Source organism: Canis aureus, chromosome 16 (assembly GCF_053574225.1).
Source record: "Canis aureus isolate CA01 chromosome 16, VMU_Caureus_v.1.0, whole genome shotgun sequence".
Taxonomy (NCBI): domain Eukaryota; kingdom Metazoa; phylum Chordata; class Mammalia; order Carnivora; family Canidae; genus Canis; species Canis aureus.
In genome coordinates, this window is record NC_135626.1 from 38,259,215 (window position 1) to 38,272,617 (window position 13,403).

Sequence of the window (13,403 nt, forward strand, 5' to 3'; positions counted from 1 at the left end):
TATAGTTCAGAACCATTTTCCTCTTTTGGTAGATGAGGAAATAGGGATCAGTAAACAGACACTTCACCCTGGAGTATAGGGGTCCAACAATAGGCAACAAGCACTTCTCTTGGGGCTGGAAGTCTAAAGCCATAGATGTGCATTTTGCCCAGTGGCCTGGCATCCTTGGAAAATACCTGGGTCTTTTGAGGGAAAGGTGTGTTTATCTGGTGTCTACTCCCAAGGACAAGGATCTCAAGGCTCTGAGAATCTGTCCTTAGTCATTCCTAGACCTCCCCAGGGAGTAAGAATGGATTGCTGTATAGCAGAAACCCACCACCAGGTGACAGTGTCTGTAGTTCAGATGGCATAGTTCAGGTGGCAGCTCTTGACTGGCACCTGTAAAGTTGGCAGAGGTGCCAGAGCCTCTCCTGCCATTGTGTGACATCAACTTACCTTTTGCTCTTAGGCCTTCTCTCTCAGCAGCTCCCCTCTCACCCCTGTAAGCCAGACAGCACAAGCATCAGCCATAGTAAGTGCCAACTCTGGGTCAGGTGCTCCCTTCCTGATTGACACATATCTTGAGTTGGAATTAGGATGCAGTGGATGAAAGGATAAAGAAGCAGGAAATATCCCTGGAAGTGGTCAAACAGTAAGTATGCATGGGTACCTTGATGACTCAAAGATCATCAACATTTATAATTCTGTCCATCTGGATATCAACCTGGATGTCTGATCTCTCAAAGCTGCTGGGCCACTTGGGCAGCTGCAGTCTTGGTTTCTGCCACACGAGGGTGCTGCTGACCAATTAAAACTCCTGCCCCTTAGGCAGAGTTTGGGTGGCAGAGGCAGGCACCCTTTCCTCCAGACAGGGATCAGAAACAATCTGAGAGAATCTGGGAGCCAGGCCCCAAGAAGCCAAAAGAATAATTAGTACCACTTGCTCTTCTTAAAAATGGCCTGATACCCTGAACACTCCACCCTAGTGGCCTGACACCTCCATATGTTTCCATCTGCATTCAGGAAGCCCCCAGCGCTAGACACCACACATCTTGCATAGGTGCTTTTCTCCCTCAGGGTGTAGCAGGTTTCAGCTGCCCTTCCCTTCTACCCCCATTGTCTCCCTGCCTCTTAAACAATCACTTTCTAGTCTAGAGAGTAGGGGTTCCTGTGGGTTTCAAAGAAAAAAAATCTCACAGTCCTAAGAAAAGTATCTTTGTTAGCGATAGAGTGTTGGGAAGAGGAAAGTAAAGAAGCTCAGCTTTCTGTGCCCCTATCACCTCCACCAGCACAGACCTGCCAAACTCAAGATGGTCCAATGGATGTTTGCAGCTTGCATGGCAGGGGGACACCCAAAAAAAGGTGTCACGAAGCTGGATGGGGAGGGGGGATGCTTTGGCCCTTGAGCTTCAAACTGACCCCATATGGTGTACTGGTTCTGCCAAGGATCCAAGTGGCCATGGGGCCCTTATGAGGGTGAGATATCCCACAATTGATCCTCAGTTTCCATGAAGCCCTTCCAGGCTGAACAGACTAAGGGAGATGACAGAGGTTCTCCTCCTCCCTCCTACCCCCATGCCCGAGGGCCCCTCCCCAGGAGGACAGCTTGATTAAACAGTCGGTGCTGCTGGAATTACTGCACAGCTGGCGCTCCCCCCAGCACCCCGAGCAGAGCAGCAGCGCAGATTAAAATCTCCAATTAGCGTTAAAGTGAAGTGAGGAGGTACCGAGGCTGCCAAGGAGGCCAGGCGGGGGCCCTGGGTCTACAGACACCCCCACTGGTGCCTAGATTCTGAGTACCACCTTCAGACACCCCTTCTTTCCTAGCTTCTCTCCCAACAGCTCTCAGTGGCCATTAACTTTGCATTGCTTGGGGCCAGAGGGCTTTCTGAGGGGCAGAGGGTGGAGCATATGCCTTACCTGACAAAATGCTGGGGACACCATAAGTGTGGAGAAGAATGAATGATCAGTGCTTGTCAGGGGAGACACCCTGCTCACAGCCTGCCAGGCGACCTGGTTGAGGGGACTTCACAGTACTGCTGCTTCTTTTTGCCTAGAGAAAGGGCAAATAGGACAAGTCCCTCTGGACCCTCTTACCTATAAGGTGCTGGGTGTTGTGGTGCCCATACAAACATCCATCCTTGTATATTTTATCCCATCTGACCCATCTGCTCCCACCCAAATTATGACTCTGTTCTTCCCTCCCTCTGTTATTTTTCTCAGCTTTCCTATGGGTAGGGGTAGGCACAGCCTAGCTTGGGAGCATCGCCATGCCCTGCCACCTGGGTCCCAGCCGGCTTCTCATTACCTTCTTTGCAGTCTGGGAAGGAGCAGAGATATGCCAAGAATGGAGGCCTTAGACTCTTGCAACCTCTGAACATCACACCCTCTACCATTTATACTTTTACCTTTCACCCACCAAGCCCAGAAGGAGGGCAGCACAGCTAGCCACACCCTTTGACTTCCCTCTGCCCCTTTAAGGGAAATGGAGGTTCGTACCCAGCTGACTGAACCTACTCACACCTCCAGAAATTAGACACCAGGGCACAGTGCCACCCTCCCAGGCTGGCACATGCTACTCTGGCAGAGGTTCAAATAACACCCCCCCTTCATCCTCCCACCCCTATGTCTTCCTCTTCTCTCTCCCTCTTTCTTCCCCTCTCTCTCTCTCTTCCCCCCTCTCTCTCTCTCTCTCTCTCTCTCTCTCTCTTTTTTTCTCAGCTCAAAGCACAGCTGAGGCTTAAAAGGAGGGGGGGAGACCAAGCTGGGGCAGGGGGTGGAGAGCTCCAATAGCACGTTTTCACCTGCCATTTAATTGGATGTATTTTTAATTAATGGGACCTTAGGGACCAACATGAGACAATCTGATCTCTGAATAGGGACAGGGGAGGGATTGGGTTAGGGAGGAGGATTGGGCCACTGGGTGCGGTTACTGGGAACCCAGGCCCATCAATCACTGGCCACTTTGCTCTCTGGCATGGGGAATAGTGAGGTGGAGGAGGAGGGGAGGTGCTAGGGAGAGTTGCCAGGATTTCCCCCCAACTGCCAGGACCTCTAAAAAAGGAAGAACTGTACCAACTGACTTGGGTTTGAGGCCCAAAATTGCAGCCAGGATATTAGGTAAGGCAATTTTCTTGCTCCTAGGATTTTGTCCAGCTGGGCTTGTCCAGTGAGATGTAAAACTGAAATGAAAGTGGGACAGAGTTTTGAGGTCCTTGAAGAGAGGGAGCAAGAGCTAGGGACCATAGAACCTGAGACGGTGTATGAGGAAAGAGGAAGGCAGAGTTTAAAGATATTTCTGAATGTTTAGACGTAAGAGAAGTGTCCTGGAGGTTACATGCAAAGCAGCATACATGTGAGGACTGATGATTTTGGGATGTGAATCATAGAACCTTACTGCTGCAAAGGAGAAAACTTGGAGTTCATCTTACTGAATCTTCACTTTACAGATGTGGAAATGGAAACCCAGAGAGGAAAAATCAGTTGAGTCCTGTCCTGGAATTGCTTTGTGTTCCTGGCTTTGGAGACTTCCTGGGAACCCAAGGAAAGGATGGTAGGTAGGTAGGTTGGTTGGTTGGTTGGTTGATTGGTAGGTATATAGGGTGTGGGGAGGAAAGTCGAGGGAAGAGGATTGGCAGGATTATTATTGGACTCTCATTTCTCTGGCCTCCAAGTCTTAGAAACAACTGAGGGGAGTCAGGCAGGTGCATTATTTGAGGACTGTTTCCCTCATATAGCTAGTTCCAGAGGTCATTGCATACATTTCCCTGCTTCCAAGCCAACAGATCCCCAGAGGTCCCCAACTCTCATGGAGACTTTGCTATACTCTGTAAAGTCCACAGATAATTCAATGTACCAACTACACCAGTTCCTGAACCAAGAAATAAATCTCCCAAAGGTGACTAAATATTGAGCTTTTTTAAAGATCTTATCACAAGTTTCCCTGTCATAGTATAAATTGCTAGAGAAAATTATGCCCAAAAATGTAGGGAGGAGTGGTCTTATACCTCTTATCCCATGTCTAGGCCTAAAACAGAGACAGGGTTAAAACTCAAGGCTCTGAAGGCCAAGTCAGAAATGCCCGTGTATTCATGCGGTGTGATGACCCTAGAACACTTACTCAAGCCCTGTCTGGCTTCATGTGATGTTGGTGCACAGTGGAGAGGAGGGCATGTTTCCAGCCATCCACATCCCCACTCCCTCCTTCCTTTGCTATTCAGACACTAGAGTTAAGGAGGGAAAGAATGAAGGAGAAAGGGACTTTCCCACCAGGTTGCCAAAGGTGGCATTTCCTGGCATCTTCTTCCTCCCTTAAAAAATTCAAGATTCTTTGTTCTGTGCTTCATGAGACTAAGTTGAAGTCAGGGCAAAGATGGACACAGGGCTTGGAAAGCAGTGTGGATAGAAACTTCATCACATTCTCCAAGCCCCCAACACCTTCCCCCGACTCCCAAAATTGTCTTCTCTCTCAGTATCCCATTTTATATCCCAAAGTCCTTGAGGAAGAGCAGGATATGCCTCTTTAAGTGGCCTAGATTCACCTTGCTTTACCTTTAGACCTTCAGGGTCATTTCCTTGCTTTCTCTACAAATAATAGGTGAGAAGGACCCCTCACATCCCCCCCCACCCCCAGACAGTCTGAAAAGAACCCATCTAGCTCTTCCCTCACTTCAAAGGGCCGATAGTAGTGGAAACTGGTAGGAGAACTATGCCAGGGAATTGAAAAGGAAGATTCTCTTGCTTCTCTTGTCCGGGAAAGTCAGGGAGGAGCCTAAAAAGTGGGAGAAAACAGAGGGGATATTTGGGAGCTGAGGTCTGTAGTCCCATCTGTGGGGCTGGCTGCCTAACCTATAGTAGGCCGTTCATAGTATTATTCACAGGATTTATCAGAGGCTCCTGTTTACAGAGCTGCTGTTTCTCCTTTGAAACACAGAGCAGTGGAGATGAACAGCAAAGAAGGAGGGGAGAAAGTGTCAGGCTTTTAGTAGGCCCTTTCTCACCCCTTGTCTGCTCCTGCTCCAACATTGGTGGCATACTGGAGTGTCCAAAAGGCCCTTAAAGCATTCAGTCTAGATTCTGGATGTTTCTCTAAGGAATGGGGCTTCCCTCCAAGCAGTCCCCACCAGCCCTGCCTCACACTCCCAAGATTTAGGCAAGCTCTACAGCCCTGGAGTCAGAGCCTGGAGCCTGGAGGCCAGAAGGAATGCTGAGCCTTTGCTGGGAAAGAGGAACAGACTTGAAGTAAGTGGGAGGCAGAGGTAGCAGCACCCAGGATGCCCTGCCCTTTGGAGAAAAAGGAGCTCAGCATTGGCCTAGGGTTTAGCTTTCACTCTGATGGGATTCTTCCTTTCCTCCTTCTCCCTCTGTGTGTCCTATAGGTTGGGAAGAGATTTGGATGTCTGAACCTCCCACCTGACACCTCGAAGGTTGTTATACATATACCCTCTCTAGCTTCCAAAGCCACCACGGAGGAAGGGAAGAAAGGCATCTCAGAGGTGGCAGTGCTATGATACCTAACACCACCTAGGAAATGAGGCCAAGGAGGAGAAGAAACAGTGACCAGAGAGGGAGCCAGGAGATGCCTGCTCTTGAAACAGCCTCTTTATCCCATCCTCTCCAGAGCCCCCTCTCACATGCTGACAAGGCTGTGTGCCCAAGTGTGCCAGCTCTCCTGGCTAGCAATCCTGCTCTGCCATTCAGGCAGCCGGCTCTCTGCTCTGGCACAGAGCACATGCTGGGGTCTCTCACACTCTCTTTGCTCACTCATCTCAGTGTGTCTGTGTTGCAGATTCCTAGGGATGAAAGAGGAAGCTATGGCCCTGTGAGTAGGAAGATGGTGGGTTTGGGTGCTTTGGGTGTATATTTGCCTCACTAGAGATCAAAGAGGGAGAAGGCTGCTGGCAGCTCAGCTGAACTCAAGGTTCTGGTGACTCATAGCAATGGGGGCAACTCATGAAAACAACAGAGAGGAAGGGGGTCCAGGATTGTTAGAGCTCTCTTTTGCCCCAATTTTCCCCCACTCTGAACTGTGTGGATGAGTCTCTCATCTGGATTGTGGGGCAAAGAGAGGCTCCAGCTATGAAAGAATAGAGGGAAATGGGAGAGAAGAGATTAGGAGAAGTTGAACATTCCCAGGAAGAGGCTTCCCACTGAGGAAAGGATAGCAGAGGCCAGTAGTATCCTATTGTATCCATTGGCTGCCAGAGGGAACTGAGTATTCACATGTGCAGGTAGACACAGCTACTCCTCCCTGGAAGGATTTTCACTTGGTCTCAGTACTCTCTACCCTGCAAACAGACACCATAGATCTTCAAAGGTACTGATTCTCTCTTCCCGTACAAGCCAGATGGGCAGTGTGCATCTTCTCCATCCTTTCTGAATCTGGGATGATAGGATATTGTGTTTGAGATCACATCAGCAGAAAAGGGCCAGAAGGTGGACCAAGAGAACCATTCATGCCTCTGACCGCAGTCCCAGTGTCTGACACCCACAGTCCTCCTTGTTTCAGCAAAAGGAAACAGGGAAACAGGGATCTTTGATACTAGTGTATCCAGATAATAGTACTCTCCCTCTAACCTCAGTGAAGGATGGGCTAAGAGGAGGAGAGTTCTCTGACAGAGCCCTTCATTTGCCTATTTTGTTGCTGGCAGCTCTGGTGTCCAGGTTGGGGGGCGCGGGAACTGGGCAGGGGGTGCACTCTGCTGGGCTGCTTCTGGAGATCCAGCTGGGGTCTGGAGAAAGTGATAGACCAGCCACTTTTCACTCTTCACTTTTCCTGTAGGAGGATAAGACCATTTCTACTCCTGCAGCTCTCCCTGGCAGCATTGGGAGCTTAGGGCCCCCTGCTGGAATACCCATAATAAAGCTCAGTCCTGAACTGAACCAACACATCACCTGGCTCTGGTATAAAAATGGTGCTGTGAGGGGGAGCCTGGGTGCACCAGGTGGGTGTAGGCAGGTGTGGGGAGTTTAGACCCAGGAGAGAGATTAGAATCACTCCTCAATAACACATGCTCCTCCTCTTTCTCAAACTTTCTTCTTGGGCTCCCTTTTCTTCTACTTCACTCCAGCTAGCCCCATTCCTGGCCACCTCATCCCCTCCAGCTTGAGAAGGTATGGTAAGTAGTTTTCTGTTCCTTATACTTTTCTCTCTCCCACTCTCTTCCTCTACTCCCAACTCCCAACCAAAAGGTCCCCCATTTGAACTCTTTGCACCAGTAAATGCCATCAGAAACTGAACCCAAAATCCCCAGCCTCTGCCACCACCACCCCCCCCCCCCCGACTCTGAGAATGCCTCTGATTCTGAGACTGACTCTTTAGTGTTCATCCTCCCCACAAGGCCAAGACTAGTATGTCCACTGACACCAAGGGCCCTGACCTGAAGCAGAGGGCAGCTCTAAGGGTACAGTGGGGCCTGGCCCTAAATGTGTGTATGCCTGTGCATTGGGCACACTGGTTTATTAGTGTTATTTCAGCATTGTGATGCAGAGAGAGTAAGTGTAACAGCTGCTCCTTGCTTGCAGTGTTTATTGTTACCTAGAGACAACCTCCTGGCTTTTTCCCAGCTCCCCCTCCCCCCCAGCCCAACCCCCTCCCTGCCAACAGTCCTACTCTCCCCACACTGATGGGAAATTTATAGCTTGCCCATACTATGCCTTTAACCCTCTCCTGTCCATAGGGTAGGTGGGGTGAGGGAAGCCAAAGAGAGCAGTGGGCATGCTTGGGCCCCAGCAAGGTAGAATGGCGTGCAGAGGGAGGTAGGAGGGAGGACCCTCCCTTCCCCAGTCAGTGTGTCCAGACTCAGGCGCCAGTTGCCCTCCTGACTCTCATGTTGAGAGAAAACAGCTTTGGATCCAGCCTTGAAATCCCAGCATCCTCCTCACAAGATGATTCTCTTCCCTGGGCATCTCTAAGCCCCCCAGTTGGGCTGCCTGGTCCTGAGGAAGCATAGTGAGGTAGTATTGAAACCGGAATAAGTGTGGAGTGACAGAGCTCCCAGCCCCCTCCTTTCTGCAGAGATGTCATGTCAAGACTAACAAGAGACTCTGGCATTAGGGATGCTGGCCAGATCTCCCCAACTAGGTGAATGTTAAACATGAAACTGGCTGCTGAGTCTAATGGGAAAAACTGCCCACCTTAACTTTAGCCCAAGCCCAGCACTAGGGTCCCCAGAGACTCCCGGACCTTTCTCCAAGCTGGTCTCCTTGGTCTGGTTAGGCTACTCCTTTCTGCTCTTCTTCCTGGCCCAATTTTCTCCTGCTTATCTTTTGGTTTGATACCTTGGACAAATCCAAGAGACCAAGGAGACTGAAACATCTTAGTCATGGCCTCAACAGAACTGGGAAAAGAGAAGCTCCTCCAACCCCTCCCAGCCTAGGGCCTTGGAAGAGTACCTTGTCATATATTCACTGTCCCCACTGAAAACAAGAGAAATTGAAGAGGTCAGATTTTAGCAAAAAAGATAGAAGATACACATATGGAAAAACTTATTCATGGGATATAAAACTTGAGAATGGGCCAATTTCAGAAACTTTCTTTCTGCCTGGGATGGGTTTGTCTGTGCCTACCCAGGCAGAATTGAAAAAATAGCATTACTTTTCTGTGGCTTCTCCAGGTGTGGGCCTCAGTGCAATTTCTACGCTAGCTCTGAGAGTGCACCCCTTCATGACCCTTCTAAATGTAGTATGTGATGGTTAGATCACAAGTTTGGGAGGCAGGAAGCCTTGGGTTCCAGCATCAGCACTACCATTAGCCAACTATGCTACCTTAGTAAGTCACTTAACCTTTCTGACCCCTAGTTTCCTTATCTGTAAAATTCAGATAAACAACCTCTTAAGGTTGTGGAGAGCATTTAGTGAAGTAATGTGTGTAAAGCACCTAGAACACTGCCTGATACTCAGTAGGTGCTCAGTGCTTGATATAATAGTCTGTTACTTTTATGGAGTCACCAGGGCTGACATTGCTTCATAGACTCCATGAATCCTCTGAAGTTATAGGCCAAATATGTGAATGTATGTATGCTGGGAAGAATGTCTATGATTGTCTTCATGATAAGAGCAGGGGGTGGCAGTCTCCTGGAAAGGAAGTACCAATCCCTTGACTCAGACTCTGCCATTCCCATGCCTCAAGCCAGTAGCACATTAGACAGTGTTCTGCCTGGAAGTATAGCTTCATCATCTAAGATGGAGCTGTGAGAGATAACCATTAGGATATCAATGTCTAACATTTGCCAGGCACTTTACATTAGCTCTTTTAATACCCAGCATATTCCAGTAAAGTGAAAAGAACTACCATTTTTTGAGTGCCTACTATGTGCGAGATGGTTTTTTTTTTAAGGATGTTTGAAGTCTATAAAGTATTTCATCACCCAAATATGTTATGACTTACAAAGCTCATACCCTATTTTTAATCATTTAAATATTTTACTGTTGTAAATAATACCACAATGAACATTCTAACACATTATAAACTTTACTCAATTTTTCTAGTAAATTCTAAAAAGTAGATTTATTAGGTCAACAGATACAATGTCCGTTCTTCCCTGGGTTATGGTCATTTTATTGATATACCCTAATGAGAATAATGTTTTTTAAGTCATCCTCTTTAGAATTCTTCAATGGAAACACAAGGGCAGCTCCTTTCTCTCCTAGACCCAACAGAGACATTACTAATCAAGCATAGCTTTTTTTAATTGAGATAATTGTAGATTCACATGCAGTTTTAAGAAATGATACAGAGGGATGCCTGGGTGGCTCAGCAGTTGAGCGTCTCCCTTTGGCTAAATAGAACAGTCTAGGGCAGCCTGGGTGGCTCAGGGTTTAGCGCCGCCTTTGGCTCGTGGCGTGATCCCGGAGTCCCACGTTGGGCTTCCTGCCTGGAGCCTGCTTCTCCCTCTGCCTGTATCTCTGCCTCTGTCTCTCTCTGTGTGTCTCTCATGAATAAATAAAATTAAAAAAAAAAATGATACAGAGATCCCTTGTACATTTTTCTACTTTTATCCAATGCTAATATTTTGCAGAACTATAATACCACAACCAGAATGTTGACATTGATATAGTCCACCAATATAGTCTTATTCCCATTTCCCCATTTTATTTGTTCATGTGTGTGTGTGTTCTGTGCAATTTTATTGCCTTTGTAAATTTGTATATCTACCACTAGAGTCAAGGCACTGAGCAGTTCCAACACCATAAGGATTCCTCATGTGTCCTTTTATAATCACACCTACCTCACACCCTCCTTACTCCTTAAGAACCACCTATGTCCTCCACTTCTGAAATGTTGTCATTTCAAAAATGGAGCCATATATTATGTAAGTTTTTAGGATTGGCTTCTTTTGCCCAGCATAATTCCCTAGAGATCCATCCAAGGATTTTGTATGTATCCTAGTTTGTTCCTTTTGTTTATTCCATGGTATACCATGGACCACAGTTTGTTTAACCATTCACCTGTTAAAGGACACTTTGTACTCTCACTTTGTACTCACTACAATTAATGAAGTAGCTCATTTTACTTGGTGTGCTGACTCTTTTATACTCACAATTATTAAGCTTCTTTAACCCCTCAGGCATGGCACTATTATTATTTTCATTTCATAGATGAGGCAAATTGAGGCTCCCAGTAAATGATTTTCCAATGATCACATGTTAAATGGCAAAGAAGAGCCTGGAACCCAAGATAATAGGGCTCTTTCTACTGCACCAGGCTTTCTCAGACCTTGACTAATGTTGCTGGGAATAGGGTGTGGGCAGAACCAAAAGAGCTATGTTGGAAGCAAGAGAACATTGGAGCAGCATGGGTCAGTTCAGGTCTTCACAGCTAACTTTGGTTCATAGGTTAGAAGAGCAGCATTGTCATAGAGCAAGGAGCAATATGGCATGTGCCTTTGAAATTGTTTCCCCTTTGCCAGGGAAGAACAAGGATGAAGTGGATAGAGCTGACCAGCAATCTGCCCACAGACCTGGAACATGCAATCAGAAAGGAAGCTTTTGGGTGTCTATGAGAGGATGTGTGGCTAAGGTCCTCCATGGAAGCTGAATGTGTCTCTGATAAGGTCTGAGGAAACAGGCCATGATAAGTGAACTCTATTCTGGAGGGGTAAGGGTAATTATAGCATTTGTTTGGTGTTGGGGGTGAGACCTACAGGTTATTTGTGCATATGCACATGTACATACACAGACACACACCTTGGGCAGGTTCAGTGTCTGGGATGTGGTAAAGGGGGCAAGCAGCATGGAAGAAAACTGCCAGTCTGGCACTTAGTCCTCGCTTTACAACTGTTCTTTACCTACAACTGAAGTCATGGACAACAAAATCTGAAGGAGCTGGAGAAATCATTTGGTCTGTCCTTCAGCCTATGGGCACTGGTCGAAGCTGACAGGTGGAAACCTAGAGTTGGCCCAGACATGATGGGTGGTAGAGATGCCAACTTGTGGGAGAGAAGGTTTGGCTCCTCTCCTGGGAGCTATGTCTGGCCAAAGGCTGCCTCTTCTCACCTCCTGCTGGAACTAGCTCTTTTATAGCTAATGTTATCATTGCTCTATTGGCCTATCCCAGTGGCTGTGAACTCAGCAATTTTCCCTATGTACTTATGGCTCTTGAACCAGGCCGTAAGCACATATCACTCTTCTCCATCCCCTGGCCCATCAGAAATGGCACATCTCCCAGTCACATGCACCACCCTTGCCCAGTAATTCCAGGCATGAGGATAAACACCGAGGCCTTCAGAATCTGTAGGGACATCATTCTATCATTGAAACAACAAGAGATCTCCATTCTGAACTTGTGTCTTTTGGCTGGAAGTTCTTAGACAAAGGGATAGCACTCTTTACTGAATCTTACTCCCAGTGAGATTTCCTGATTGTCAGAGGTCCTGAATGTGGCTATGAGACAGCTCCTTTTTCTCAAAGCCAAGATGGCTCCTAACCAGGAAATCTTAGGACTCCTGCTTATTTCCTTCCCTTGGCTGCCCCTCTACTCCAGGCCCCCTTCTCTCCTACCACCACTGCCTTCCCATTCCTTCTCTTCTCCTCTCTCTTTCTCAGCAAGTTTTTTATGTGATTACAGGCACTGCATGGTAATTAGTGCTAAACTCATTTGCACAACTACAGTTAATTGGCTACAACAATTAATTAATGTGTTGGAAATTTGGCACTGGAAAAAAAAAGTTTGTCATCAAAAAAGGGCAAAAAATTGTAGAGTGAGATACCCATAAAAATCGAGGGCAGGCTTCAAAAGCCCAGCTGGGCCTCAAACTTCAGGCCAGCCTCCGATGCCTTTCCACTCTCAACTCCAATACATTTTCCTCTTTCCTCTTTCATTTTTTTCCTCTTCCTTTCTTTCTCTATTTCTCTTCTCGCTCCATTTTTTTTTTTTTTTTACAACTTAAGCAAACTCATTTCCCTGATAAAATATAGCATGACTAATGGCTAGAGCATGTAAAAATCATTGGGAAAATGTCCTTGGAAGACGAATGCATTTTCAGCAGAATAATTAACTTAATTAACAAATTCACATGCATATTCATCAGGCTATTAATGTCTTCTCGGCTCAGCTTGATGAACATTGCGGTAATAACCATCTCATTTACATACTGCATTCTACTGCGATCCAAAACAGAGACAACATACAGGCATATACACACACACACGCACACACACTCTTGCACGAATACACACATGTCTGGGCTGCTTTGACTTCCAGGTTGGCTGAAACTGTGTGTATGTCTGTGTGTGTGCGTGTGCACGCACACATGTGTTTGGTGGGTGGCTGGGAACTCTGGCTGGGTGGTGTGATCTTTAGAGGGTCATGAGTTGAGATGGGCTAGAGATGCCACATGTGAATGTCTGAGAACTTTAATCATCTCTCCCTGTCTCTCTCTCTCTCTCTCTGCCTTTTTCCTTGTTTCTTTTTCTCTGTGTCATTTTCTCTCTTCTCTCACCACCCCCCCACCATGTCTCTCTAGGGAAAAACTTGGTATCTGTGCCAACTTTTTCCCCCCTCCCCTCCTCCCTCTCTCTCCTCCTTCCCCTCTCCCAACTGCTGCCAGCCGGCATCAGCGCCGAATTGCCATCTCCTTGAGCTCTCTGTGGAGCAATCTCAGAGAGCAGTAAGGTGTGACGCGGGGCTCTGCCGGCTTCGCAGCACCGCCTGCGGAAAGAGCGCAGGATGGCGGAGGAAGATTAAGAGAAATCTCGAGCAGGGCTTGGCTGCCATTGGTGTGTGCAAACGCCGAGGAGGAAGGGAGAGGGAGAGCGAGGAGGGGGGGTAGAAGGGGGGGGGCACCAGCAGCTGTCGGCCTAATTCTCCTAACACTCTGCTTGTGGTCATATTAGAAAAACAGATTATGCCCCTCGGTGCCACTCACTTATACTTGACATACGTTAATGTTCTATATCTCCATTCTCTGGTCTTGACGACAGTG

At 47.5% G+C, this 13,403-nt stretch overlaps 1 protein-coding gene across 25 annotated transcripts in view; it reads left to right on the plus strand.

The window, feature by feature from the left end:
• Positions 1 to 13,403, plus strand: part of CDK12 (cyclin dependent kinase 12) — a 79,591-nt gene that overhangs the window by 62,663 nt on the left and 3,525 nt on the right. For 3 of the 25 annotated variants that reach the window (XR_013354557.1, XR_013354562.1, XR_013354572.1), the window contains 3 exons: positions 3,429 to 3,532; positions 5,358 to 7,097; positions 10,890 to 11,077. The gene's annotated coding sequence lies outside the window, so the exon portion shown is untranslated. Of the gene's footprint in view, positions 1 to 448; positions 632 to 3,428; positions 3,537 to 5,357; positions 7,098 to 10,889; positions 11,078 to 13,403 lie in introns of all 25 variants that reach the window. The other 22 variants (XR_013354548.1, XR_013354571.1, XR_013354568.1 and 19 more) reach the window with 20 other exon arrangements.